Raw genomic sequence first — 25,880 nt, 5'->3', positions numbered from 1 at the left:
AATGCAGGTAAGGCTTTTAATAATATAAACAACAAAGGCCAACACGGCACAGCAACACTTAAACACAGCAGATTACAAGACATAAACAGATAAGTACGAACCCAGGCAGAGTGGTGGGAGAGGGAAGACTAAATAGTCTGTGGCAAATGGGGAACAGCTGTGGGTGTACTGAGTGTGATGATGATGCGGCAGGTGTGTGTGATATGGCAGGTGTATGTGATATGGGAGATGAGTCCGGGAGAACGGGAGATGGCGGCCTCCTGTGGGGCCAGGGAGAAGTACAGGACCCGGACTCGTGACACTACCCCTCCCCTAAGGAACGGCTTCCAGACGTTCCACCAACCGCAAAAGTCTGGAGGGAGGTGGAACCGGGGGATGGTGAAACAGGGGGAGGGATGGCGGGCCAGGTCCGTGTGGAGACAGAGGCCGAGCAGGAGACCGGGGCGGATTCGGAGGGTTGGACCAGGGAGACTCCAGCCAGACAGGAACTCCAGCGAACAGCCAGGGTGGGACCGGAGGAACAAACCAGGCAGGCCCCGCCGCCTCGGGAGCGCTGAGAGCGAGACCAGCTGTCTCGGGAGCTTCGTGAGCGAACGCCGCGCTCTCGGGAGGAACGGGAGCGATCACAGCTGCCTCGGGAGCTTCGTGAGCGAACGCCGCGCTCTCGGGAGGAACGTGAGTGAGCACAGCTGTCTCGGGAGGAACGTGAGTGAGCACAGCTGCCTCGGGAGCTTCGTGAGCGAAAGCCGCGCTCTCGGGAGGAACGGGAGCGAGCACAGCTGTCTCGGGAGCTTCGTGAGCGAACGCCGCGCTCTCGGGAGGGCCTGAAGTGAGCTCCGCTGCCTCGGGGACAACATCAGCGGGCGCCGCCGCTTTGAAGAAGCCTGAAGTGAGCTCCGCTGCCTCGGAGACAACATCAGCGGGCGCCGCCGCTTTGAAGAAGCCTGAAGTGAGCTCCGCTGCCTCGGGGACCACATCAGCGGGCGTCGCCTCTTTGAAGAGGCCTGAAGTGAGCTCCGCTGCCTCGGGGACAACATCAGCGGGCGTCGCCGCTTTGAAGAGGCCTGAAGTGAGCTCCGCTGCCTCGGGGACAACATCCGCGGGCGCCGCCGCTAACTCTACCCTGAGGCCCGAGCCGCTCATCCACAGAGCCAAGTTAATGTAACTCTCCAGCGACTCCTCGGGGTCCCAGTAGGGCATCAGGGTCTTGAAGGGCTCGGCCAGGCCTCCATGAAAGAAGACCATGAGGCAGGTCTTCTCCAACGCCGTCTGCCGAGCCAATCCTCTGAAGTCCCTGACGTAATCCTCAATGCTCCGGTCTCCCTGGCGGATGCCAAGCAACCTTCCTGCTGGACCCATGATTGCTGGGTTCGTTCTGTCACGGTACGCCCCCAGGAATGGCGTGGAAAGACGAGGTCAGGGTCCAAATGCAGGTAAGGCTTTTAATAATATAAACAACAAAGGCCAACACGGCACAGCAACACTTAAACACAGCAGATTACAAGACATAAACAGATAAGTACGAACCCAGGCAGAGTGGTGGGAGAGGGAAGACTAAATAGTCTGTGGCAAATGGGGAACAGCTGTGGGTGTACTGAGTGTGATGATGATGCGGCAGGTGTGTGTGATATGGCAGGTGTATGTGATATGGGAGATGAGTCCGGGAGAACGGGAGATGGCGGCCTCCTGTGGGGCCAGGGAGAAGTACAGGACCCGGACTCGTGACATATAAAGGAGAACAGATGACCCAGTAGAGTAGAACACCTCGAGCGATTAGCGCGATTGGGCATTTCAGGAAGTCTGAATCACTGAACGCGAGCCAGAAAGACCACAGTCTATTCATGCCGTCACATTCCCACAGCATTCCAAGATTCCATTCAGAGTGTTTTATTGCTCTGTACAGACGTATTCTGAAGCCTCCATAAAACTGTCAGAGCTCTAAATGCATTGGAGCTAAAGCTGATCTACAGCCTGATACACAATAATGAGTTAATGATTAGCCATGGGTGACCCAGCGCTTCAGTGAGCCGGTCAAAAGCGCCCCAGACGCCAGGATGTGATGAACGGCACGTCCCATTGCCTGGCTCTCCACAACTGAACCTGAAATTCTGGAAATTACATAAATTGCAGTCAACCGTACAGATTTATACTCATCCCAAGAGTCTTATTCCAACACTGCTGATGCTTCCTGCTTAACGAATCATGAGACCAACACAAGACAGATATGACTTTATATTATCACCTGTGGAGCTTGTTTATACTGGAACAGATCGGTGGCAACCACAGGAAAGAGTTTGCAGTCTTTATAAAACGAAAGAGATGCTTATAAAGATAGTTAATTTAAAAAAATCTAATACTGTCATAATTTATTCTCCGTCATGTCACAAAGCTTATATGACTTTTTCTTAGTACTGAAAAACTTCAGTACTTAAATCTCATTCACACATCTGCCTACTGAAATTTGCCATAATGAAATTTGTCCAGTGCCAAAAAGAGTTAATTAAATACAAGTAAAATGCAAATGTAAGAAAAATTTGAGATCTAATGACATATTTTGGAATAACTTCAATCTCTTGATAAGGGAAGCACAAACATTTATCAAAATATTTCCTTTTGTTTTTCAAGAAAGAAAGTCATACAGGTTTGGAAAGATATGAGGGTGAGTAAATGACTTTTGATTTCATGGTGAAATATCGATTAAAGCTGATGGATTTTAATCTAGTTTGAGTGACGAAGACAGACCACGGTGTGACTGCAGCATCAGCTGACGCTCAGCTGATTGTAACTACTCCCACTTCAATTAATAAGATAAGATCATCCGTACTCACACTTGCCATTGTCTGTCGCACAGACATGCACTTAGTCAGCCTTGAGTTCTGTCGCACAGACACTTGCTTTTACGCTTAAGACAGCTTCAAAACGCTAATCCGTTGCACAGATACAGTACTCGCTTAACAGCCTTCTGGTTCGTCACAAACACGCACTTAGGACAGCTTCAAACAAATTTAAAGGATGTTGACCATACAGTTATCGCTTCAGATCTGGTCGTGTTTGAACACACGATTCACCGCATCGTCCAGTATAACATAAAGCAGCTTGATTAGGAAATCAAGAACAATTCAGTCGAGATCGGACTTAATTCCTGCATAAGGAATTGTACATCATTAAGAAGATAAGCATCCTCAACAGATGTGGATATACTTCACTCTCCATTCATCCGAACGTGTCTTCATGAAGCTAAGCCAAGTTTCTTTTCATACTCATTCTTAAAGTTATCAGGTATTGGCAACACGCTGTTGCTAAGCTTAATTGCTCAGTACACGCTATCGCTATGATCTCGTTGGCCATAGCTTGTTTGGAATCACTGTTGCTTAATATCTATTTAGTCACTATTTGGAACCTAATGTTTGCCAGGATTTCATGTTTATCATTGGGAACATTCTTGTTGTTAAGGCTAGCTGTGTTTTAGCAAAAATGCTGTTGAAAAGCTTCTGTTTGTTACTGGAATGCTGTTGCAGTCTTTTGATATCGTCAGCATGCTTAATACACTTTGGTGTTAAGGGAAAGTATCATTGTTGTCAGATTTAATTGGTGATTTCAACTATTAATTTAATCGTAGGCTTGGCGATCAGTTTGGAGAATTTGATGTTTCCCCATTTAAAGAGATAGTAGCTGCACTTACATGCCCAAGAGGCGTTTCAAAGATGGCCGCCGAGTGACATGACTTGCCTTAAAGGGACTTTGGCTATTTTCAGTGAATAGCTAAAGCCTGTTTGAGTCGCTAAATATCTCTAGATGACATTATATGCCTTTTAGCAAATTCATTACCTGCATTGCATTCTACCTAGTGTCAGCATTTTATTGTTTACTTCTCTGCTACTCTCTGTACTCACATACAGTAATGTATTTAATATAGCCACATTGCATAAACCGTCCATAATTCTTTTGTTGTCAGACAGTTTGAAATAGTAACTGAAATGCTCTTTTGAATTCTGATTTATAATCTCTATATACATAAGACATTGCTTTTCGCTAGGTACTTGGAAAAGTCATCTGGAAGGGTCTGGAAGTCGTTATCTAGCAATAAGTTGCATAACTGTTGCACTGATGGGAGGAATTGCAGCACGCAGAGTGGCCGATAGGTCCCGCCTTCTAAGTTATGAGCCATTTGCTGATGGATTAAGTAGCTCCGGCTGCTGTTGGAGGCTCCAGTTGCTGTGGAGGCGGTCGGCACTCTGAGACGTGCATTTAGGACAGCGCATAACTTAAGCTTTAACTGGTCAGCCTGAGAAAACGCAATTCGGTATTTGTGTGTTTAGAACATTTATGAGACAGTCATTGTCAGATTTCATTGGCGATTTTAATGATGATGTTTAGTCAGAGACTTGGTGATAGCCTTTGATGGAGTGGTGTTTCCCCGTTCAAGGATAGAGGAACTGCGCTGCCTAACTGAGAGGCGTTTCAAGGACTGATTCGCATGAAGTGACTCGCCTAGAAGGGACTTTGATGACACGGACATTCCACTGGCTACATGTGACTTCATTTCAACTGTGCTATAGTCTGATTTCATCTTAAGAGGTGTAGCAAATTAGCTCAAAATGAGATGAACATAATTAATCATAACGGGTTGTTATCAATTATATGTTCATCTTCAGGAATTAACTGTAGAATTAATAGTACAATAAAATGGTTTGTTCGTCCGCAGTACGGACAGTTTTAATCGTCTATTGACTATTGATTTCTCTGGCGATGAAAAATTAACTTCATCACTAATACATCGCTCATAGAGCATGTAGCAAAACCGGAACGTTGAAGTGACCTTCTGTGAGCTGCAAACACAGACAACCAAGTGTGAATACATATGGATGTTTATTAAACTACACTACAGGGGAACATGTAACATTGAACTAGACACAAACATACACACATTAAACAAAGATGCTAACAGAAGGAAGGCATGGAGAGGGAGAGAGAGAGAGAGCGAGAGAGAGAGAGCACTCACGCGCAAGAGAGAGCATAATGGCAGGATTTGCACATCAGCTAAACACAACCTGTTAGAACCATCAAAGAATTACATCACCTTAATCAAAAGCACTGGTTGGTGCTGAGTAAAGTGTCCTGCTGCATGTATATTGCATAGATTCTTGATGAATTCCTTTAGGAGTGAAAGCGTCGTCATCCCAGCCATAGGTTGGTTGGTCCGAAGTTAAATCGTTAAAGGTACTGAACTCAAAACTGCCAGAAGCTCGGACTCCCCCCGAAAGGGGAGTCACGAGGTTTCCACAGTGATGTGTGTCTCCAGGGCACCGAAGGTAAAGAGAAGAAAACGTGGAATTTTTGGATGTGGGAGAAGTTTTATCTGGTTTCCCTGTAACACTCATTTTGGTTAGTTTGACCAATAACAAGGCACATAGTTTCAGCGGGAAAGTGTTTCTTTGTTTCACATGACACTTCATTTGCATGTTTTATGACTGTTCTGCTCAATCGGTGTAATTCTTCCCACAGTACAGTAAAAATCGTATGATGTATTTCACGTTCACATAGTATACATCATTGTTTGAGAAATAAAGAGCAGATCATTTTGATATCAAGAAAGAGACATCTAACATATATTAAACCGGAGATCCATTCATACACTTGAAAGTTAGTGTTTACAGCTTACTAATACAAATAACGAGTGGTAACTAGGCTAATATAATACAAACAACACATGCATATACCAGATACATTTGTAACTGATTAATTATGGTCTAAATAAAGACAGTGTCTCTATGTGTGTGTTATGTATCTCGTAATCATGGTGGTGGGGGGGGGGGGGGGGGGGGGGGGGGGGGTAGTCCACTGGTCAGCCAGGCCTGGTACCGAGGGTCATTTAGTTCTCTGGAATGTGTTTGAAGTCCAATGGAGAGAACAGAAAGTAGTCTAACATCTTTTTGACAGTGGGGGGCAACCATTGGCAATTTAGCACCCATGTAAAGGTATAATGTGGGGCCAGGCTGTGAATTATATGCAAATGTCAAAAGACTAAAAGGGTCTCTTAAGACATGAAGTCCCAATGACCATCAAGGATCATAAGCAGATGTTACAGAGGGTCCACATTAACACAGATATTTAGCCTTTCATTCTTCACACCATTTCTCTAGGGCCACAGGTTGGCGTAGCTACATTGAAATTATTCTAAACTCGCTCATTTAACAATAGTGTGATAGTGCTATTCATGCTAGCACAACATCATCTTCAGTCCCTCTATGCCTACGTTGAGACAATGTTGCCTAGCTTCAAACAGCTAACTTTGTACTTCATTTGTTTGGGGGAATATTACTTGAGCATTATTTATTCCTCTTATGGAGTTATTCAACATTATGTCTGATATACATCAATTCTAGTTTATCCTCAACAGTTGTCTTATCAGAGATCAGCTTCCTGATCATAATTGAAATACACTATCTTCACCAGCTGAGACAAGAGTATTCCCTAAGAGACAATCAGCCTGAACGCAGAGGGTGGGAAGTTGAAAACTGTCTTTCTTTTTTTTTTTTTGTTACCTTGAAAGGCTTTGTTTTTCTAGTTTGGCTGTAATGCTCAGACAACTTGTAAAACCAAAATAGTAAAACCAACATGACAAAGAATCGTGATAAAATCGTGACATTAAAAAAAAAAAAAAATCGTGATATATTTTTTTCCATATTGCCCACCCCTACCTGACAGTGGCGTTTTTTTTCTTTCAAGAATGAATATAATTAAAATTTATTTTAGTTATGGTCAGTATTGGGTTCGCAGATCATGTGGGGAGGGTACTTTTTTACTGTGTGTGTGTGGATGATCGTCAGCCACCACCGAAGACCTTTTTTGACCCAGGAAAAACCCTGGGTTGGTAGTTTTTTTTGTGTGTGTGATCTGGTCTCTGAACATGGCTTACATTCCTACATTCCTCCTTCAATATAAGTCTGTGGAATATTTTCACCTGTTTCACCATCCAGCAGGTATAAATTGTGCATCTGCTTACTTAAATTCATAGCACACTCAACAAGCCTCATGATTTAAAGAATCATTCATGATTGGAGCACAAATGCTTCAGGATGATTTACATCCCAAAAGTTTGATATTTACTGTGTTGAGATCAAATACTCAACAACAATAAGTTTAAAAGTTCAAAACATGGTTGTAATTGCATGCATGTTGATCGGGTATCATGTTGTATTGGAAACCCAACAAAAAGAGCAGTTACTAACTGTTAATCTCTCCTTACACGAAGAATCAATGTCAAACATGTTTGCTTGAAGGCTTTTGTTGATTCAAATAAACGCCTAAAATGATGAAACAAGCATAAAATCTTTAAAATCCTATGGTTTTCTGCCATGCAGCAGTTGGGGGAGTTGCTCCTAAAGTAGCTGGTTTAGGATTCGCACACATTGCTGCGCATTGATTGTTGTGTTTTGATTAATTGGGGTTTCAGAGGCGTCTCATAAATGCACTGCATGTGATTAAACGCTGAGGGCCAGAGAGAGTGCCGTCGACCAATTAAATGATACCGTCTGCCACCAATCAATATCCTGATGCTAACATTTGGGAATAGGCACTTTGCGCTTAAGAAGCTGTGACAATGACATCCGTTATGACCTTTTGAGCGAGTGATGGCATGAGTTCAGAGGATTTAGCCAGTCGAGTTAGCACTAGTGTAAATACCGTGGCCCGTAGGTGACCCGGGTTAATGTTCAGCCTCAGGACACAACAGTAATTAACCTCCACAGGTATCTGACCTCACAGAGTGCCGGCCATTTGCTCACCTGTCTGACCCTGAATGTTTTACTGTGTGTCCAAGAGAGTTTGTTGTCGTGACCTGCCCAGTGCACTCTCATGCTCAGCTCTGATTCATTAGCTGTACAGGATATCAGTCACATGCACACTCGCCGACACACTTCCTGGGGAATAAACACGCCACCTGCTTCTCGTTATACTGCACAAGCGCACAAGTGTGCCACATCTATTACCATTAGAACTGGAAGTGTGGTATAACAGGAGTGAGAGGTGATGGCTGATCCATGATGTTGTCTCACGCTCTGTTAAAATGCACCTGTATTTCCTCTTATGCACGAGTGCGCTTACAGAGAGAATAAGATCGAGAGCGAAAGCGTTTCTATCTGCCAGCTGGGTTATAATAGTACAGCAGTTCAGCAGGAGGGAGGGACAGCATGATGTGACTCGTGGGAGGAAAAGGGGAGCAGCTTTATGAGTCCCTCGAGCACGTAAATCTGTCTATTATAACAATGTGGTCAGTGGCCATAGCAGGTCCCTCCTCAGAGAGATGGGCACCCGAGAGAGAGCTCTCAGCTTTAATAGAGAAGACAGCAGGGGAGAGGACTCCTTTCTCTGTTTCCAAAACTATGAAAACCTTGAAAGGCTTCAAAGGCTCAACACACAAGCTGTTTCAAAAGATAGGATGCAAAACCAAGATTGTGGACAAAATACAAAGCAACACTGCATGTAAATTCCACAGAGAAGGCAAAGCAATAATGCATTGCTGACAAGTAAAAACATAAGTGCCTACTTATGTAGCTCAACAATATAGAACTTATAGTGAATTGTCACCAAGATAATCTTCTCTAGCTGGAAAACACTAACTTTTTTGTTTAATTTTACAGAAATGACTTGTGATAGCCTTAAAAGCATCACTAAAAAGACAAATACAAGCCAATCACTAATCTTCTGCATGGTGTTTATACATTTATGGAGCTATATAATAGCTGTAAAATGTCCAGCTTTTTGTATTATTTCTTTTTGTAATAAATAAATAAATAAGCAAATAAAATAAATGAAAATCTTTCACTAAAGAAAATTAAAGATTTTTTTCAGCAAGGATGCATTCAATTAATTAAAAGCCACATTTTTATTCTTACAAATATTTCTATTTCAAACAAATACTGTTCTTTTTAACTTTCTATTCATCAAAAAATTTTCATGGTTTACACAAAAATATGAAGCAGCACAACTCCTTTTAACATTGATAATAATAATAAATGTTTCTTGAGCAGCAAATCAGCATATTGAAATGATTTCCGAAGGATTACGTGACACATGTTAAAAATAACAGTTTGATATAATAAAGGTGTGCCATTTTAACAAAAAAGGACCCACTGACAACAACTAAATTGGCAGAGTATTTGTGCTGTTGGTAGTGAATAAGCTGCTCAGCTTTGTTGCATCACAGTCAGTGTAAAGCCTTTGGAAGGCATCTGTGCAGACAGAAGACAGCAAGACAGCTCACTTAGGTTTGTAGAGAGCTTTTCCATCTTTCCTTGTTCTTGCATCTGTGGAATATGCAGCCAGAAGAGAGGCGGTTCAACCCGCTGCATCATGGCCGCTCACAGTTATCTCTCCTCAAAGCACTTAGGCCTTGAATTGGAATTAATTACCTGGACGGCTCTTTCACTCACATTGCTCACGTTAACATCTCACTATTGACAAGAGCGTTTATGTGAGCATGTGTGCCCTGATGAGAGTGTCACTGTAATCAAGATCTATAGCATCACTCTCTCTCTCTCACCGTCATGCATGTCTGCAGCTGTCGCTGTGGGAAAATCAAACAAAATACATAATTCAAGACTGACAGAGGCAAAGTGCTGTTGATGCACATTGTGTCTACACTAGAGGGAGTTTTGTTACAGAGCACCGTGTTATGTGTGTGTGATTTGATGTCAAGGGTCTGTCTCTGAGAGATATACTGGCAGCTCTCGCTTTTCTGCCAGTGAAATGAATGCTAAATAACTTGAGAACGAGAGAGAGATACTAAAAAGTTAGTCAATTAAAGAAGCGCTCAGGGATGCGGTTAACATGCCTCAGTGAGTTATCACTGTACTAAATGAGAGGACGCCTTATCATACGAGCGGAGGAGAGAAAGAGAGAGCAAAGGGGGAAATATTTAATTCTGAAAAATGGTTCATTAGTAATCTGATTGAAAGATAACGTGTACTTCTGCCTTGGCAGCCAGAACTTATTGGGCGTTTCTAGAAAGAAGTTAGAGCAACATTGTCATACAAGCAAGGTCATGAATAAAACTACATTTTGTGCTTGTCTATGCAAAAACCCTCTAAGCAAACAATCTCATTACTGAAATTACTGACGACAATGGTAATCTTACAAAGGATTTTTTGATTTAGATGATAACAGAGACAAGATAAAGAAAAAAGTGCATTGATTATTAAAACATTTAATTAAAACACCTTTCACAAACCTGTGAGATAAAAAATACCGGTTTTTGAAGAAAGCAGAAAAATCTACAGAGAATATGACTGTCTCAAATTAGCCAATCATAATCAATGTCGGGGTTTGACGCAAATGAACACCGGCAAACTAAAGTGCTTCATTAACAAAGGGTTTCTTTGATTTCAATGATAATGAGATGACGTGACCAGATGAAGATGTGATTTGAATTAAAACAACATTCACAAAATGATAACAGAAAAAAACATCAAGATATTTACAATGCACTAACAGTGCTTTTGAAGAAAGAAGAAAAAAGATATGACAGTCTCAAATAGCTCAAGTCATAGTCAATAATGTTGTGAATTGATGCCATTGAACACTGATGAAGTGTTTCATTGCTTAGCGCCTGCTATATATAACCTAACCAAATTCATCTCATACCATATATGACATTAACCAGATATATACACAACAAGAACCTAATATACTTATATCTGCACAAAAGGATGCAAATGCAACCTGAACTAGGTTGTGGATGTTTTTCCATAGCAATGCAATAAAACACATATGAATCATAGAAAATCTTATGCTCATGTGTTCTTGTCAACTAAAATGTTGGTAAAAAGGTGCCGTTTTGACTAAAAATGTGACATAAAATTGACTGCATTTTAAGCATCTTCTTTCGTCAAATGACAAAAAAAAAAATTGGTAGTACAGTTCGGTGAGAGTTTGCTATGTGCTTGCTATGGTGTCTTGTTTTAGCACATTTCTATGTGGTTGCTTACTGGCTTACCTCATAAATATGTAAGATATTACAGAATGAGTCTAAATATGGCCAGAAAAGTTACTCAAGAATGACTATTCTGAAAGAATATTCACTTGAGGCTTGTCAAACAAGCATGATCTTTCTAGTGAAGTCTGGTAAAGCTAGTTAAGGAACAAGAAAACCAGCATCCAAACTATGGCAACCAACTATGCTGCTCATTCATCAGGGGCGGCAAATGCAGACTATAGTGTTTCAGGATAGACAAATCCTGTAACGGACTCTGTTAGAGACGACGGCTCCTCCCAGCCTGTTGGTTGTCTCAGTCAGACCCAGTTGGTCCATTCAGAGAGCGGATTATCCCAGAGAGGAAGAGGAGGAGCGGATCGATAGCATGCTGGTGAGCCTGTCCAACACCCTCTAAGTCGAAAATGATCCGTTGTACGTAGATGGGTCTCTTGGAGGTATGCGATATCTACAGTAAGTTGTTTTAAATGTGCAAATACCTTTTTACGTTTCACTGGGTGGTTAAGTGATTTAATATTCCAACTCATGAAGCTGACTGAGCAGCCCTTCATCCCTCTGGAAGTATTAGTGTTACTCATGTTAAGGAGAAATATTTATGTATATGAAACCTATAAACGTCACAACATGACATCAAATGAAAATTAAAATGGACATCTGTCAGAATAAGTCTGGTAGTTAAACAAAAATGATAACCCCCCCCCCCCCCCCCCCTTTAACACCCACAAGAACAAGGTGAGCACAATACCCCTCCAAAACAAATCCACACATTAAGTGTTTGTGTTAGGGAACTCTTTAGAGACAACAGCTCGGGCTCCCGCCAAACCCTCCATGTCAAGGCAACTCAAACTGCGCATTACGCTATAAACTCTGCTGTATAAGACAGTAGTAATGTCACACCTTCCAGGAGGGGGGAGTTATGTCAGTCCTGTGTCATGTGTCCTCTTGTGTCCTTATATGGTTATTTTCCTGTCCTCGTTTAGTTTGATTATGATTCCGTTCAGCTGTGTGTGATTTAATTATCCCTTGTATTTAAGTTCCTGTCTGTTCAGTTAGTTGTTGTCTGGTCTACTCGTTACACCCGGTGTTCCTGTGTGTCTGTCCTGCCTTGTCTTGTCCTGCCTAATCACGGTGGACGAGACCATGGCCACGATGACCACCTGCACCGCCATGGCCTCCTGAGCTCCCTGCACTGCCATGGCCTCCTGAGCTCCCTGCACTGCCATGGCCTCCTGAGCTCCCTGCACCGCCATGGCCTCCTGAGCTCCCTGCACTGCCATGGCCTCCTGAGCTCCCTGCATTGCCATGACTTTCGAACTGTCTGTTCCAGAGCGCCGACTCCCTCTCCCCGGTGGTACTGTTACAGTGCGGGTCGCACCTTCCCGGGAGGGGGGAGTTATGTCAGTCCTGTGTCATGTGTTTCCCGCCTCTTGTGTCCTTATATGGTTATTTTCCTGTCCTCGTTTAGTTTGATTATGATTCCGTTCAGCTGTGTGTGCTTTAATTATCCCTTGTATTTAAGTTCCTGTCTGTTCAGTTAGTTGTCATCTGGTCTGCTCATTACTCCCGGTGTTCCTGTGTGTCTGCCCTGCCTTGTCTATATTAAAGACTGTTATTTTGAGTTTACTCCTCGTCTCGTGTTCCCTGTTCCTCCCCGTTGTGTGCATGGTGACAAGTTCAATAAACTGTTCAGTTTCAAAAAAATATATTTTTTATGACTATTCTCAAAGTTAAGCATAACTCTCCATTTACCCTCTTTTATCTACCTGCTGTCTAGGAAAAATAACTGATATATTAAAGAGTTCTGTGATTTTTCTTTCTTAAGTGTTAAGGAAACACACCAGATAGCAACCACACATCTATGGTATCTCTGTGTTCTACCTCTATCAAAATGCTCTTGTATCTCATACAGTATTTGAAAACATGTAACGGTCATTTGAGTGGTTAATCAATGGCACCAGACAGATAAACCCTGGTCTACTTTCCATAAGAAGCCCTTGGCGGTGTCTCGACAGGATCTTTCCTTCAAATACGCTCCTGCAGCGTGTTTTCGGTCTGACAGTATTGATCACTAACTGTATCATTCATTCGATTACGGATCTGGTTCCGACATCAACATCCCGATCGATAACACTGAAAAAATATTTTTTTTAAATCATAGTGTCTGGAATTGTATTAAACGTGCAGAAAATATCAAATCCTCCAGAACTAATCTGGCACCTGAGATGATTCAGACTCATGGAGTCAAAACAGACGGGCTGCGTATGGCTATGATTTGAATAATCCAACCTTTTGCAGGGACACACGTTCCTTATTTCCCAGTGATATGCGTTTGTTTGGGTTCCTCTCACTTTTCCATTTCAAAAACAGAGAAAGAGGATTATGGCATGAATAAAGGCTTTGTTATCTGTCACTGTATCAGCAGAACTAATTGAAGGATTCAGGTGTAAACCCAACATCATACAATGCAAATATTAAACAAATATTTCCCTTGGGTTTTCTCACATAAACATGGGAATAAATGGGAATAAATATAGTTATTTTTAACTATAATAACAAAATGTGAAAAATCATGTTGTATATCAGAAAACATTTAGACACTTTTCAGTTATATAACCACATAAGATAGTTTCACTTCCCTGTAAACGAAAGCTTTAACATCACACTTTCACATATCAATGCAAAGCTTTAGATAAAGATAATCTTGTTTAGATATAGATAATCATCATACAGTAAATGATCATCTTAATCAGTATATTTATCTTTTTTCGCAGTAAAAAAAATTAAACATCATCGAAAGATAAAGATAAATTTACATGAGAAGTGAAATTGCATAAGAACATTTTCCTTGACAGATGTTTTTTTTTCCAAGTCTTGTTTTCCTTGACAGACATTTTCCAACTAATTTTAGGTTTGAAGGATTAAAACAAGAATCTGAATCTTGTTCAGTTTTGTTGATCATGTAAATCTTGTTTTAAGTTTGTTTTGATTTTTGCAGTAAAAACATTAGAACAATATAAATGTTCATGAGAGGTAAAATTGCATTAGAAAATTTTCTTTGACAAATATTTTTCTTGTCTTGTTTCCTTGACTGACTTTTTTCCCCACTAATTATGGGTTTGATGGCTTAAAACAAGCATCTGAATATCTTATGCAGCATTGCTTCTCATTTAAATCTTGTTTTACAAAGGTTAGCTATTATTTATCTTTTTTGCAGTAAAAAATCTAAGCATCGTTAGAACAAGATAAATGCACATGAGAAGTCAAACTGCAGAGGAATATTTTCCTTGACAGATATATTTTTCGTCTTGTTTCCTTGACAGACTTTTTCCTACTAATTGCAGGTTTGATGGCTTAAAACAAGCATCATACACAGTTTTGCTTATAGTGTAAATCTTGTTTTAAAGCTGTTTAGATATTTCAAACTAAAGTAAAATACATAAATTTAGAAGAATATTGTTGCAGTGCAACTGTATATTCCAACTCAGAATATATGATTATGCGGCTCAAACTGTGTGAAACAATATATGTAAGAGCATAAAATACATTGATAATTCCACAGTGGCCAAATACTGTTTCACATGTTTTCCACATATGTGTTCATTAAAAGCAGGAGGGAAGCAGTCATAGATGCTGTTATTCAGCTCTGTGTGTTGATGAGGAAAGCAGTGGGGTGATAGTCCCAGCATGTGGCCCACTGGAGAGAGACAACATTTAATCTGAATCCACCGCTGTGCATATGTATTTGGTGTGTGTACGTGAGGGAGACACAGGGGTCCACCAGTGGCTTGGAAGATATCTCATGACGGAAAGAAAAAGGCCTTATCTGAAATGACTGATTTGCATGTGCTGGTGGTCAGCCAGTGGCGGATGAGTCAGAGAATGAATATGGATAAGAATCGTACTATTTCCTCAAGTGCTTTTGACGGGTACTGACAAGCCTGTAAATGTAGAACATGACCGGCTAATAAATAACACGCTGCTCCAGTGCTAATTTTGCACGGTCGCAGGGTGTGTCAAAAAAGGTCATGTAACACAAAAGGGACTGTGACATGGATATGAATGACACCTTCCATGTGGAGAAAAGAGCTTTCAGTTCAGTGGGACACCTGTTGTAAAACCAAAGCACTTTTAGCCATTATGCTGTACGTTTCATTGTACAGAGTTTTAAAGAGTCACTGACTGGGTTTCCTATTGTCTACAAACGGCATTCATACACCTTTCTTGTCCTCTAATCCTCAAGTTTTGGGCTTCATAGTGAGCGAAGAACACACAGAGACGGTCTCTAAGCAACGCTACTGTCAGAATCCTTTCCGAAGATACTCAAGGACGAGTGCAGACTTGTGTCAGACACACATACACACAGCGGGAATCAAGAGTCCCTCGGGTTCTCCAGCGCAGACGCCAGACATCTGTGACACAGTATACAATGAAAGTTTAGGAAAACATAAAACTGCATAACATTTAGGAATGCTGGCAAAGAGTATTAGTGCTTCTTTATATTGCAAAACTACATTTGCATTTCCACAAGGAAAAGGCAGTGCTTGCAAGGCTCCCAAAGACTAGTGTTTTAGTTTTATGTAAGTTTAGGTTATAGTCTTTGGGAATTAAATGGCACATTAGAGCAGCTTTGCTGTTGTCATGACACTCCCGAGAATACATAATGCAGCATCATCTTTGCAATGTAAACTAAACTATAAATGGTAGGGTTGGGTGATGTCTACAAAATTGGCATCGGACGATGTATGCAGTGAAACATTGTGATGGACGATGACATCGGGGGGGGGCTGGTGTGTGCCCGAAGCGTAAATCTGTATTCAGAACGGCAAGGAAAACAAATAACGTTTGTTTGCCAGTTACAGTACATAAAATGTCACTTACCACATAAACAGACAGAGTAAGGAGAGATGACTGAAAAACAGACAGAGTAAGGAGAGATGACTGAAGCCGGTCGCACACTGGACGAGAAGAGCAGTGTCGCGCCACATCTTTAAAACCATAGATATATGTTTATGTTTAAAACACATTTTCTATGAGCGTACGCACACCGGCGGCGCCATTCGGTGTTTGTTCGCAGTGCCTAGCAACGATTCAAAACAATGTAAAGACGTGGCGGGATGCAGCGCGGCTGAGCTTCTCATCCAGTGTGCGACCAGCTTGAGACGACGGCGAATGGTTTGCAGATCCCAAGCACAACTGACAAACATCTGATCTTGTAAAATGTGTAGTAAGTACTGCCGTTCCATTGTATAAACAGAGTATGTGCTATCGTGAATCTCAGAAGTGAAAGAGAAACTAAAAAGCGATCGCGCAAAAAGTAGTTTCAGTGCCAGGCATAATAGCGGCTCCCTGATGCCCACAATTTAGGCTATATACAGTATAATTGCACAATGATATAACTGCGAGAGAAATTAGGCTACTGAAATATATATTTTCCTCCCATCACGTATTTATTCCCTTTTGGGGTCCCATAGTAGGCTACACGGCATTTTCTTTTCGAACACAGTACTGGGATGCGGAGGATTGCGGGGTGTGTGTGGGGGGGCATCACGATGCCGGCTCAACATCGTGATGTCTATCGGCCCAACCCTAGTATTACACACACAGAACTCCAATCAGAATTCAGTATGCAAACATCATGACTACGCTATCGTATTTTGAATGCTGAGTATTCTATCAATGCAAATCAATGAGAGATTTACATACAGTAAATCTTAAATCTGAGTAGGTAGTTGACATGAACTGCTTACAGAAAGCTGATGTGTCCTGCATTTACAAAAGTACTAAAAGTCCCAATTAATGTGACATCATAAAAGTTGCATGCATATAATAATTTAATTTTTAATTAAAATGACTTTGGATTAAGTATATGCATACAACTTTTATGATGTCATATTAATTGGAACTTTTAGTACTTTTGTAAATGCAGGACACATTGCAGGACAATATGAAATAAACTACCATAGGTGAAAGGTAAAAGATTATTGAAAAGGGTAGAAAAACTTAGTAACCAGTTACAAGACATAAAATATACCTTTTCCCTTAAACATTCATATACATCTAACCTAAAGCCTTGATATTGAAACTGTTTGTACACACACTATCAGAAAATAAAGGTACAAAAGCTTGATTTTTAAAAGGTACACGTTTATACCTGTTAAATACTAATATGTACACTATAGTTTTTAATATGTACCTTTAAGGTACCAATATGGACTTCATACCTTCTGAGGATGTAGAGCCCCAGTGAAAGCTTTTGTGGCTTTTTTCCTGAAAATGCATCGTGTCATCCACCCCAGCATTAAAATGTTGAAAAGCCAAAAATACAGCTAATGCTGAAATTATCTACAAAGTCTGTACATTAAGCTTTTCAAGCTGAATTAATTGAAAAAGTTTAATACTCAGGGTTAATCTGAATGTTTGAGGAATAAGGCTACAGCTCTGCGAGCTCTGTAATTACTACAGATGTATCCTATTTCATAAGGGGGAAAAGTACAGAGCTGCTCACCAATCAAAGTTCCAGGTCAAAGAAGATCAAAGTTTGCAGATTCACACAACTGCTTTTGAAGTTTTCAAAGGAAGGAGAGATGGTTGATTTTCAAGATTGTATCGCCACTTTATAAGCAACAAACTGAAAATAGCGGCCCAGAATAATGCTGTTAAACGCTTGGCGCCTTTCGCTCGGGTCTCTACGGTAGGCCGTGATAACAGAAATAACAGAAAGAGTGGCAGTTTCAGTGGATGGCACTGTAAATCACAACAGACAGAAATTCAAATGCTAATTAAACTGGGTTTTCCCACTGTTTGCACATAATTTCCACTCTCCTACACGGTTTCTTAATTTGTTTTAAACAGCAGAATTAATATTTAACCATTTCTGGATAAATATTACATATAAGCTGCTATGCCATGATGTGTATATTTATCACGCCGTAAAAATGCCCCTCCATCTGTGGATGAGAATCTGAAACAAGGGCTGGTGGAACATTGTCCTGCTCCACTTCACAGTTGCAGAGTGAAAGGAGAGTTTCATAATGACAGGACACGCATTTATACAACACTTATTCAAAAGGAAGAACAACTCAATCCATGCGTCATATGTTATTACGCTATTTCTACGTCATTGCAAACCCAGGCTCATTGGAAATACGTGCCTCTAAATACATTTCTGCAACACCGTTATTACGTACCTTACTGCACGTTTCCCGGCAGTTTCAAAGTGAAATGTCCACAGAGTGGTGCTAAAACACAGGTTCAATACGTGACCATAGCACGTTTTTAATACGCTGGTACAAGTACGTATTCTTGCATTTTTATTATACTGCTTGAGGTACGTATTGCATCTGTTCAGAATTAAAAAAATCCAGGGAGTGTCACTAAAGGTATCTAAAGGGCTCTATCGTGTTGGAAATATCCCCTACGACAAACCCAATCCTAAACCTACCCGATAGTGTTAACAAATGCAAAAGTGATATAAAAACAGCCGTGCTATTTTAACTTCCTTATGCGGATTTGAGCTGTTTTGTTGAACCGTAGTTTTACGGGGTTCGAACTGGAGCTCTTCATCTCTCAAGTGCAATGCTGTATTGCGTGAGTTACTGAGCAAACCTACTGAATTAGAAAACTTATGCATATGAAGCTGTATATGTGATAACAATGTTCAAGAGTATCAGTTTTCAAATCTCACAGCATGTTAAAATTGTTTTGAAGTCATAACAATTGTGTGAAATTAGCCTTTATAAATCAAAATTCTGTACCTGTACATCATACTTTGTGTGAAAAGGAATATAACTTGTCTGAGTTTTATTGCCTCTAGTGTTCACTTCAACTGGAAACTGCAGTGATTTGTACATATACTATGGGTAAGTGTTTTTCATTTTTGCAGAAATGTATATACACATATTTCCAATGAGCCTATGTTGGTCATTGCACATGCACAGTCATTTTAGTTTCGGATTTCAGTCTGATCAAGCGTTTACATGGGCTCTCAATCATATTAGAAAAGGAATAAACCACCCCTTTCAATTCGGTCGAAAATTTATTTCGGATCGAGCTCAATCGGATCGATTAATGTGTTTACATAACGGCTTTTCAGTCCGATTGAGCTGTCAATCTGATTACAAATGGATTATTTGGTTGCATGTAAATGTAGCCAGTGAGGCGAAGTAAAATTCAACTTTCATATGCCAAAATATATTTTAAAATGTATTTCAGCTGCAAGAAAATACATTTACAATCTTATAGTAGCCTGTGGATGGAAAAGCCTACTAGATCAAAACTAGATTTACAATGATTTAATAAAGTGTACAGTACAGTGAATTAAATTAATAAAAAAAAAAAACTAGAGTCCATTAACTTTCACTCTATGAATTTATAAAAAAAAAAAAGTAATTTTTTTTAAATGAAGTCCACTGTCCCTTTAAGAGTAAAGGGTAAAATGTTGCCATTATTTGGGGTTTGAAACCAACAGCTACCAAATACTTGAACCACACAGCCACAGCAACACAAAACCAGAGCAAATCACAATAATAATCAGGCAGCAGCACCGTAACAGGCCAAACAACAGAGATCCACACAGAAAACAACACTGCATTAGCGATAAACCCCCTATTCAAACTTCTGCAATGTCGACGCAACTGATACGGGACATGATGAACGTCCCCCTATACACACAGACCTGAATGGGCTGAGCTTACAGTCGTAAAACGCACCACTCAACTGTGACAGTCGAACCACTGGAGGGACGAGAGAGGTCACAGATTGTGTTCAAAAGGCCAGCGGGGTCAAGATCTCTAACTACTGCTTGTATTGTTCCATCTTGGGACTAAACAAAGCCACAAACTGCCTCTCTGGACCGATATCCCATCTCTCTCTTGAATGCCTCCTTCTCTGTTATTATGAATGAGAGAAGCCTGTTGGTGGTCCATGTAGCAACATGCAAGCCACTGAGAAAGAGCAAAAAGTGAGGAAGCAAGTGAGGGAGAGAGAGAGCGATATGCTGGCGGTGATTGAATGGATGGCATTGCAGCAGGGCAGGACTGTGGGATTAGACGAGACAATGGTATGCTTGAAAGACGTAAGCCTCTCTGTGTGAAATAGAATCACTCCCTGCGGACAAGACTGCCTTCCCCGCTGAACAAAGTGAGCCTAGTTCCCGCTGACTTCTCTACAAAAATACACTTGATAACACAATTCAATCACAGCAGAGGCAAAGTTACCCAGCTCAATCTATACGGCCCGGTTTCGTTACATATATAAGTAAAATTCACTTTAAAGAAGGGGTCTCAAACTACCGGCCCATGAGATTGTTTCACGCGTTAACAATTTACACGTTAAAGTTTATTTGACCAGCAAATCGTTTCACTTTCTGCATTTTTGGTTTCGCCTTTTACCTGTGAACCTGTAGTGTTCTTGATTGTTATTCTGTAGTCGAACATACATTTATCCAAATTACTTTGGATAAATTACTTAAACAGGTCTTGCATAAATGAAAACGTGCAATTGTAGCCTAGGTGACAACAACAAACAAGCCTGCGGTTTAGCTTCTGTCAAAAAAGGGTTGGTTATGTACATGCGGTTGGCACCGCTCTTGTGTGCCAAATTACTCACTCCTTCATTATTCCCTATATAGTGAATGCCATATGCCATATAGAGGGAATATAAATGCACTATATAGGAAATAGGGAACACTGAACATATGGCAATCTGATGAAACTACATTATAATCAACAGAGCGGTCTTCACTAATTGCATTTATGACTGCCAGTAACTGTATATAATCAAAACTCATATTTGTATAAATTTTTGCATTTGTTGTAATTATTCAACTGATTAATGATGAAGAACATTTGACTAGTCAAGGCAATTTAAGTTAGAGACTACCTTGCGATTTAATGAAGTTTATATCTGATATGAACACTATAACAAATGTATAGTCCAAAATTCTGATACTGAAATCTTAGATTTAATGATATTATTATTAATAGTAATAGGCCTATTTAAAGTTTTATATTTCTTATATCTATTTTTATTTGTTTTTTATTATCTCTTTTTTATTTGAGTAAAAATAAAGCATCAATATAAGAAATATAAAAAAGCATCAATATACGAAAAATAAGAGTAAATATAAGAAATATAAGTAATAATAAAAAATATTTAAAAGTTAAAGAAAAGTTATGACGCGAGTTAATCAATTTATATGTCACTAATAAAATTAATTTATGCCATTGATCATGTGAAGAGGTCTTTTTTTTTCACTGGAAGCTCAAGATGCTCTTGGGTATTTTTTTCGGCTCAATTGCAGTGAATTTTTATTTAAATACAAATTCTGTTTATCAAATTCAAGAAATAGCATGTAAAATAGAAGCAGTTCATAATTTTTGTACATCACAAACTGCACTAGTTCACACACTCTCTGTAAAACATTTCCAGGAAAGACAGTGTCGTTTTACAATATCCCCATAATTCAATCTAAATTATACATTCAACCAGACTAATTAAAAAAGTCTTACATAACGCCCTCAGAAAAAGCAACGTCTGAGGTGAACATTATGCTCAAGTAGAATGAACAGAGAAATTTACATGTAAGACTGAGAAAATCAGTCGCCACAGGACAGCTGTGATTCTGCTAATGGTTTCTCCTAAGCCCCCAGTGTGTTTCTGTACAACAGCAAAAGAAGGTGCACAGAGGAGATGAGAGAGAGCGCACCACTAATAAGAGCCTCAATTAAGTGCAAATGATGGAATATTGTTATGAAATGCCAAGGTTTAGCCAAGAAGATCATGCACACTACCACTACTAGCAAAAATCCAATGCATGTGCACCACTTACCCATGTGAAGAAAAACATCCAAAGGAAATCTGATTAGAGTTTAGGAAATCCTTCAGCAAAAACCTGGAAAACTGGTGGATCCAAACCCAAGTCCTGAAGATGAAGGCAACTGCAAGTGTACAACAAGTGGCTAATCCATATATCAGGCACAGCGCAGGCGGCGTTACTCTATCTGAGCTCTTAGCTGGGACAGTGTCTCTGGGGACAGAAGCACGGTTTCTGAGACTGTGTGAACAAGACTAATTCAGGCACAAGCAAAATCTGTCAGGTGTTGAATTACAACAGAGGCTGAGGGAGGGGCTTTGTCTCCCTGGCCAATCAGATAGGCGGGCTATTGTTTGATTTCGCACAGGTAAACGGGGTGGCCCCTCCTGTTCCCACCTGGCAGCAGACCAACAGGTAACTGAGGGCAGTAGCGACATTGAAACAGGCTGGCTTGTTTTTTATAAAGTAGGTAGACAGACTGACTGGCTGGCAGAAAAGTTGTTGTTGAGATAAAGAACTCTTTAAGTAGAACATGCTGACTGATTCTGAACACAGCCGGAGTTGTTTGTCTGGCCTGCGAGCTGTCGTAAAGATAACGCCAATAAAACCAACAGGATGTAAAATGTAACAATTTGTGGCTTAAAGCAAATCCTAAAGAACCAGACTTGGAAAACAGACTTAGAAAAATATACAAGCTTTACAAAGATATGCTTAAACATTGGCACCAATAGATTCACGATTAAAAAGAACTGGTAACAGGTAAATGTATCCACTAATGTGTATGAAGGAATGCATTTCCTTTTATTCTGATTCAATATATTGGTCAAACATCTGTAAAATGCTTTTGCGGGAAAGCAAATAGATGCTAGATTGCACATTCAGAGCCATTACTCAAAACCTCGACAACTCCAATTGAGCTCACTAGCTGTTCTTCTGCAGAAACAGATCTTGCCATAGTTACCAAATAATGTGGCATCATTTTTACGATGAAAAAAATATTAAAAAGTTCAAATGTCTTCACATGAACAATTGGAGAGAACCTTTTCACAATTTTTCACTCAATGCACATAATGAACACTAAGAAACTTTGTTTTATATTAATGCAATAAAAGAATAGTTGGTCCCTGCAGCTAGTTACCATGTCAGTGTGATTGCAAGTGTGTGTGCGTGTGCACCAATCACACTTGAAATAATAGTGTGAAGTATTAAAGAGTATTTTTTATTCACATAACTGTTCTCCACCAAAGTGTAACTTTGTTCATTCATATCAAAAGCTCACTACTAGACCCATTAAGATTTCTAAATAATGCAGAATGGCAGCATATTGAGTCTGCATCTCACAGCTCTGGCACTCAAACCCCTGAACCACCTGTCAAACATGTGTGTTTCCCTACAGAAACCAATTACTCCTGAACAGGACTGCTGGGCATTCTAGATAAAGTGCTTGGACTATTAATTAATGTGTTTTGACTAAGAAAAATGAGGCAGAATTAAATTATAGATGTATCATTTTTCATTAAACTTCTGGTTGATGGAAGGGCTCTTCAAAGCAGGAAAGCTAATGCCAGGGGAAAAAAATTACTTACGGAAAAATAAGACTGTATCACTCTCAAAAGCAAAGATTCGGTTTTCATTGAAGCGCAGTTCCTGGGGTATTTTTTTTCAAAGAAAAAGGACATATCATATCTGAATAAAATGTTACTAAATAAAGATAAAACGTTAATCCGTTTTTACCAGCTGCCACCCACCGTTCACAGCATTCAGTACAGTGAGCAATGAGTATGTGGCTGAATCTGTGTGTGCGCAAGTCCAAAATGAACACTCGCCAAGCGCCAAATGCCAATAAAATCTGCCTTTATTGAGTGAGCCGGTAATATTTTTTTTTAGAAAGTGCATGGTTTATTTATTTATAAAAAAAAAAAAAAAAAAACAATGTAAGATTAATCTTTTGAATCAGCAAGTGAAATTTTTGTATGTGTATTTATTTATTTAGCATTGTTTTCATAAGAGGTTGCAATTCATTGACAGACAGTACAGTGTATGATGCTGTAAGTGATAAAAATGGTCTGCTATTTGCTGGCAAAAACATAAATAAAGACAGATTTCAATTTAAATAAAAAAAGTTACATTTAACTACATGATACAAGTATCTATTTTTACCCAGCATTATTAGCAGGTGTAGCAAAACATTAGAATAGAATAGAATAGAATAGAATAGAATAGAATAGAATAGAATAGAATAGAATTTCTTTATTGTCATTGTACACAAGATACAACGAAACTGCAGAGCTTCTGCATAAGGTGCATGGTACATAATAGACCAAAAAATAAAAAATAAATATACATGATACAAAGTGATGTACAATTAAAATATTTAAGCTAAGACAAAGAATAAAGAAAATGAACATATAAAGAGTTGCTTGTGTATATATATAAATAGGTAATAATTTAAAGGGGTCATATGATGCAATTTCATGTTTTCCTTTCTCTTTGGAGTGTTACAAGCTGTGTGTGCATATATAAGATCTGTAAAATTGCAAAGATTAAAGTCTAAAACCCAAAGAGATATTCTTTATAAAATTTAAGACTCTGCCACGCCTTCCTAAAACGGCTCATTGCCCCTATATGTCTACGTCACTGTATGGAACGATTTGCATAACACCGCCCAAACGTATACGCAATGAAAGAAGGTGTAACTTTTATTCACGCTGTAGTATTGCTGCTGCCACCACCATGCTCTGGAGACGCTGTGTTTCGTTGTGAAAGTACTTTGTTTGGGCTTCCAAAAGAGAACACAACTAGAAATCAGTGGTTAAGTTATATTTACAACACTGTTCCAGAACAGTACAGCGCTAATATTCGAGTGTGTGCAGCGTATTTTACGGAGGACTATTTCTTGATCCTGGGAGAGAGTAGCCTACAATGTGAACATTATGAATGGCTGTGAACACTATAAAGTGAGGCAATTCCAACTATGCAAGGTCAGTCTGGTGCTTCTGACTCACAGCTTGTAAGTATGTTTCGATATTTAAAGAATTTGCTACTGATCATTCAAATGCGAGTTTTGAGCAGTGTAGAGTAGCGCTTGTTTGGCGTTTCTACGATCACAAATGCAGACATGGTAAAGTTTACGTGGCACAACATGTAAAAAGACCGCATGAGTCATTATAATCAGTCATTTATATCCTCACTGAATGCAACAAATGCCTCGCTTATAATGGGTTTTATTGTTTTAGTCTTGTCGTGCTGGCCCGGGACACGGCATCACAACATGGTAAGAGGCGTAACATTTCCGTCACACGCTTGAGGTATTCGGCAAATCACAATGCACCGTGTGAGGCTTTGAAAATAATGTTCTTTTTAGCAACATCATATGACTCCTTTAATTCTGGACCCTGTGTGCATGTGTATGTGTTTGTGACTGTGTGGGTTATGTAATGAAACTTGAAATGTATACTATAACTTGAAAGAAAAATCAATCTATGAAATTAGACACTCTACACAGTCTCAAGGCAGTGCATTGAATCACAAGCACACACACACTCATACAGGCAATGAGAATAGGCAAAAGTAACAATGCACAAACTGAAAGTGAAGCCATGATTCTTGGTTTTTGAATTGTATTGTCATTGTGCCACATAATTCTACAAATGCCTCGGTTCAAGTTTCACTTCAAACCTCACACAAGCCCACATGAGTTCAAGGAGGATGTTTGTGACACTGCTCTCATCTTCATTCTAACTGTAGCTTTCAATCTAAAGGACCGTCATCTGAGAGGACAATAGAACCTGCTGTTAACCAAGTGAGATTCAAAGTGTGCAAATCCTTGGGAAAAAATTAGCCAACTGAGCTACAGCTGCCTCTTTTTATTCAAGCATGTTTGTCATGAACTGGAAAATGGTGATATAACAATTTCCTTCCAGTACATCAGACTCGTAAAGCTACTTTACTGTTGGTTAATTAGCTTTCTAATTGGTAATGTGGGTCTCATGGCATGTAATGTGCATGTAAGCAAGTCTTGCTTGGAATAATGTGGCAATGAATCACAGCAGATGAACAAACCAGGAAATCTCA

General features: G+C 39.9%; 1 protein-coding gene across 1 annotated transcript in view; it reads right to left on the bottom strand.

Moving 5' to 3' along the window:
• The window catches only part of LOC306878787 (receptor-type tyrosine-protein phosphatase F-like), a 188,183-nt gene extending 166,135 nt beyond the window's left edge, over nt 1–22,048 (bottom strand). Inside the window, exon 1 of the mRNA XM_079431314.1 lies at nt 21,822–22,048. The gene's annotated coding sequence lies outside the window, so the exon portion shown is untranslated. The remainder of the gene's footprint in view (nt 1–21,821) is intronic.
• Nucleotides 22,049–25,880: the final 3,832 nt, after the last annotated feature.

The sequence above is a fragment of the Barbus barbus genome (genome assembly GCF_936440315.1).
Source record: "Barbus barbus genome assembly, chromosome: 13".
In the NCBI taxonomy this organism is placed as follows: domain Eukaryota; kingdom Metazoa; phylum Chordata; class Actinopteri; order Cypriniformes; family Cyprinidae; genus Barbus; species Barbus barbus.
The sequence above is the reverse complement of the archived record's forward strand: the minus strand, read 5'-3'. Positions and strand labels throughout refer to the sequence as shown.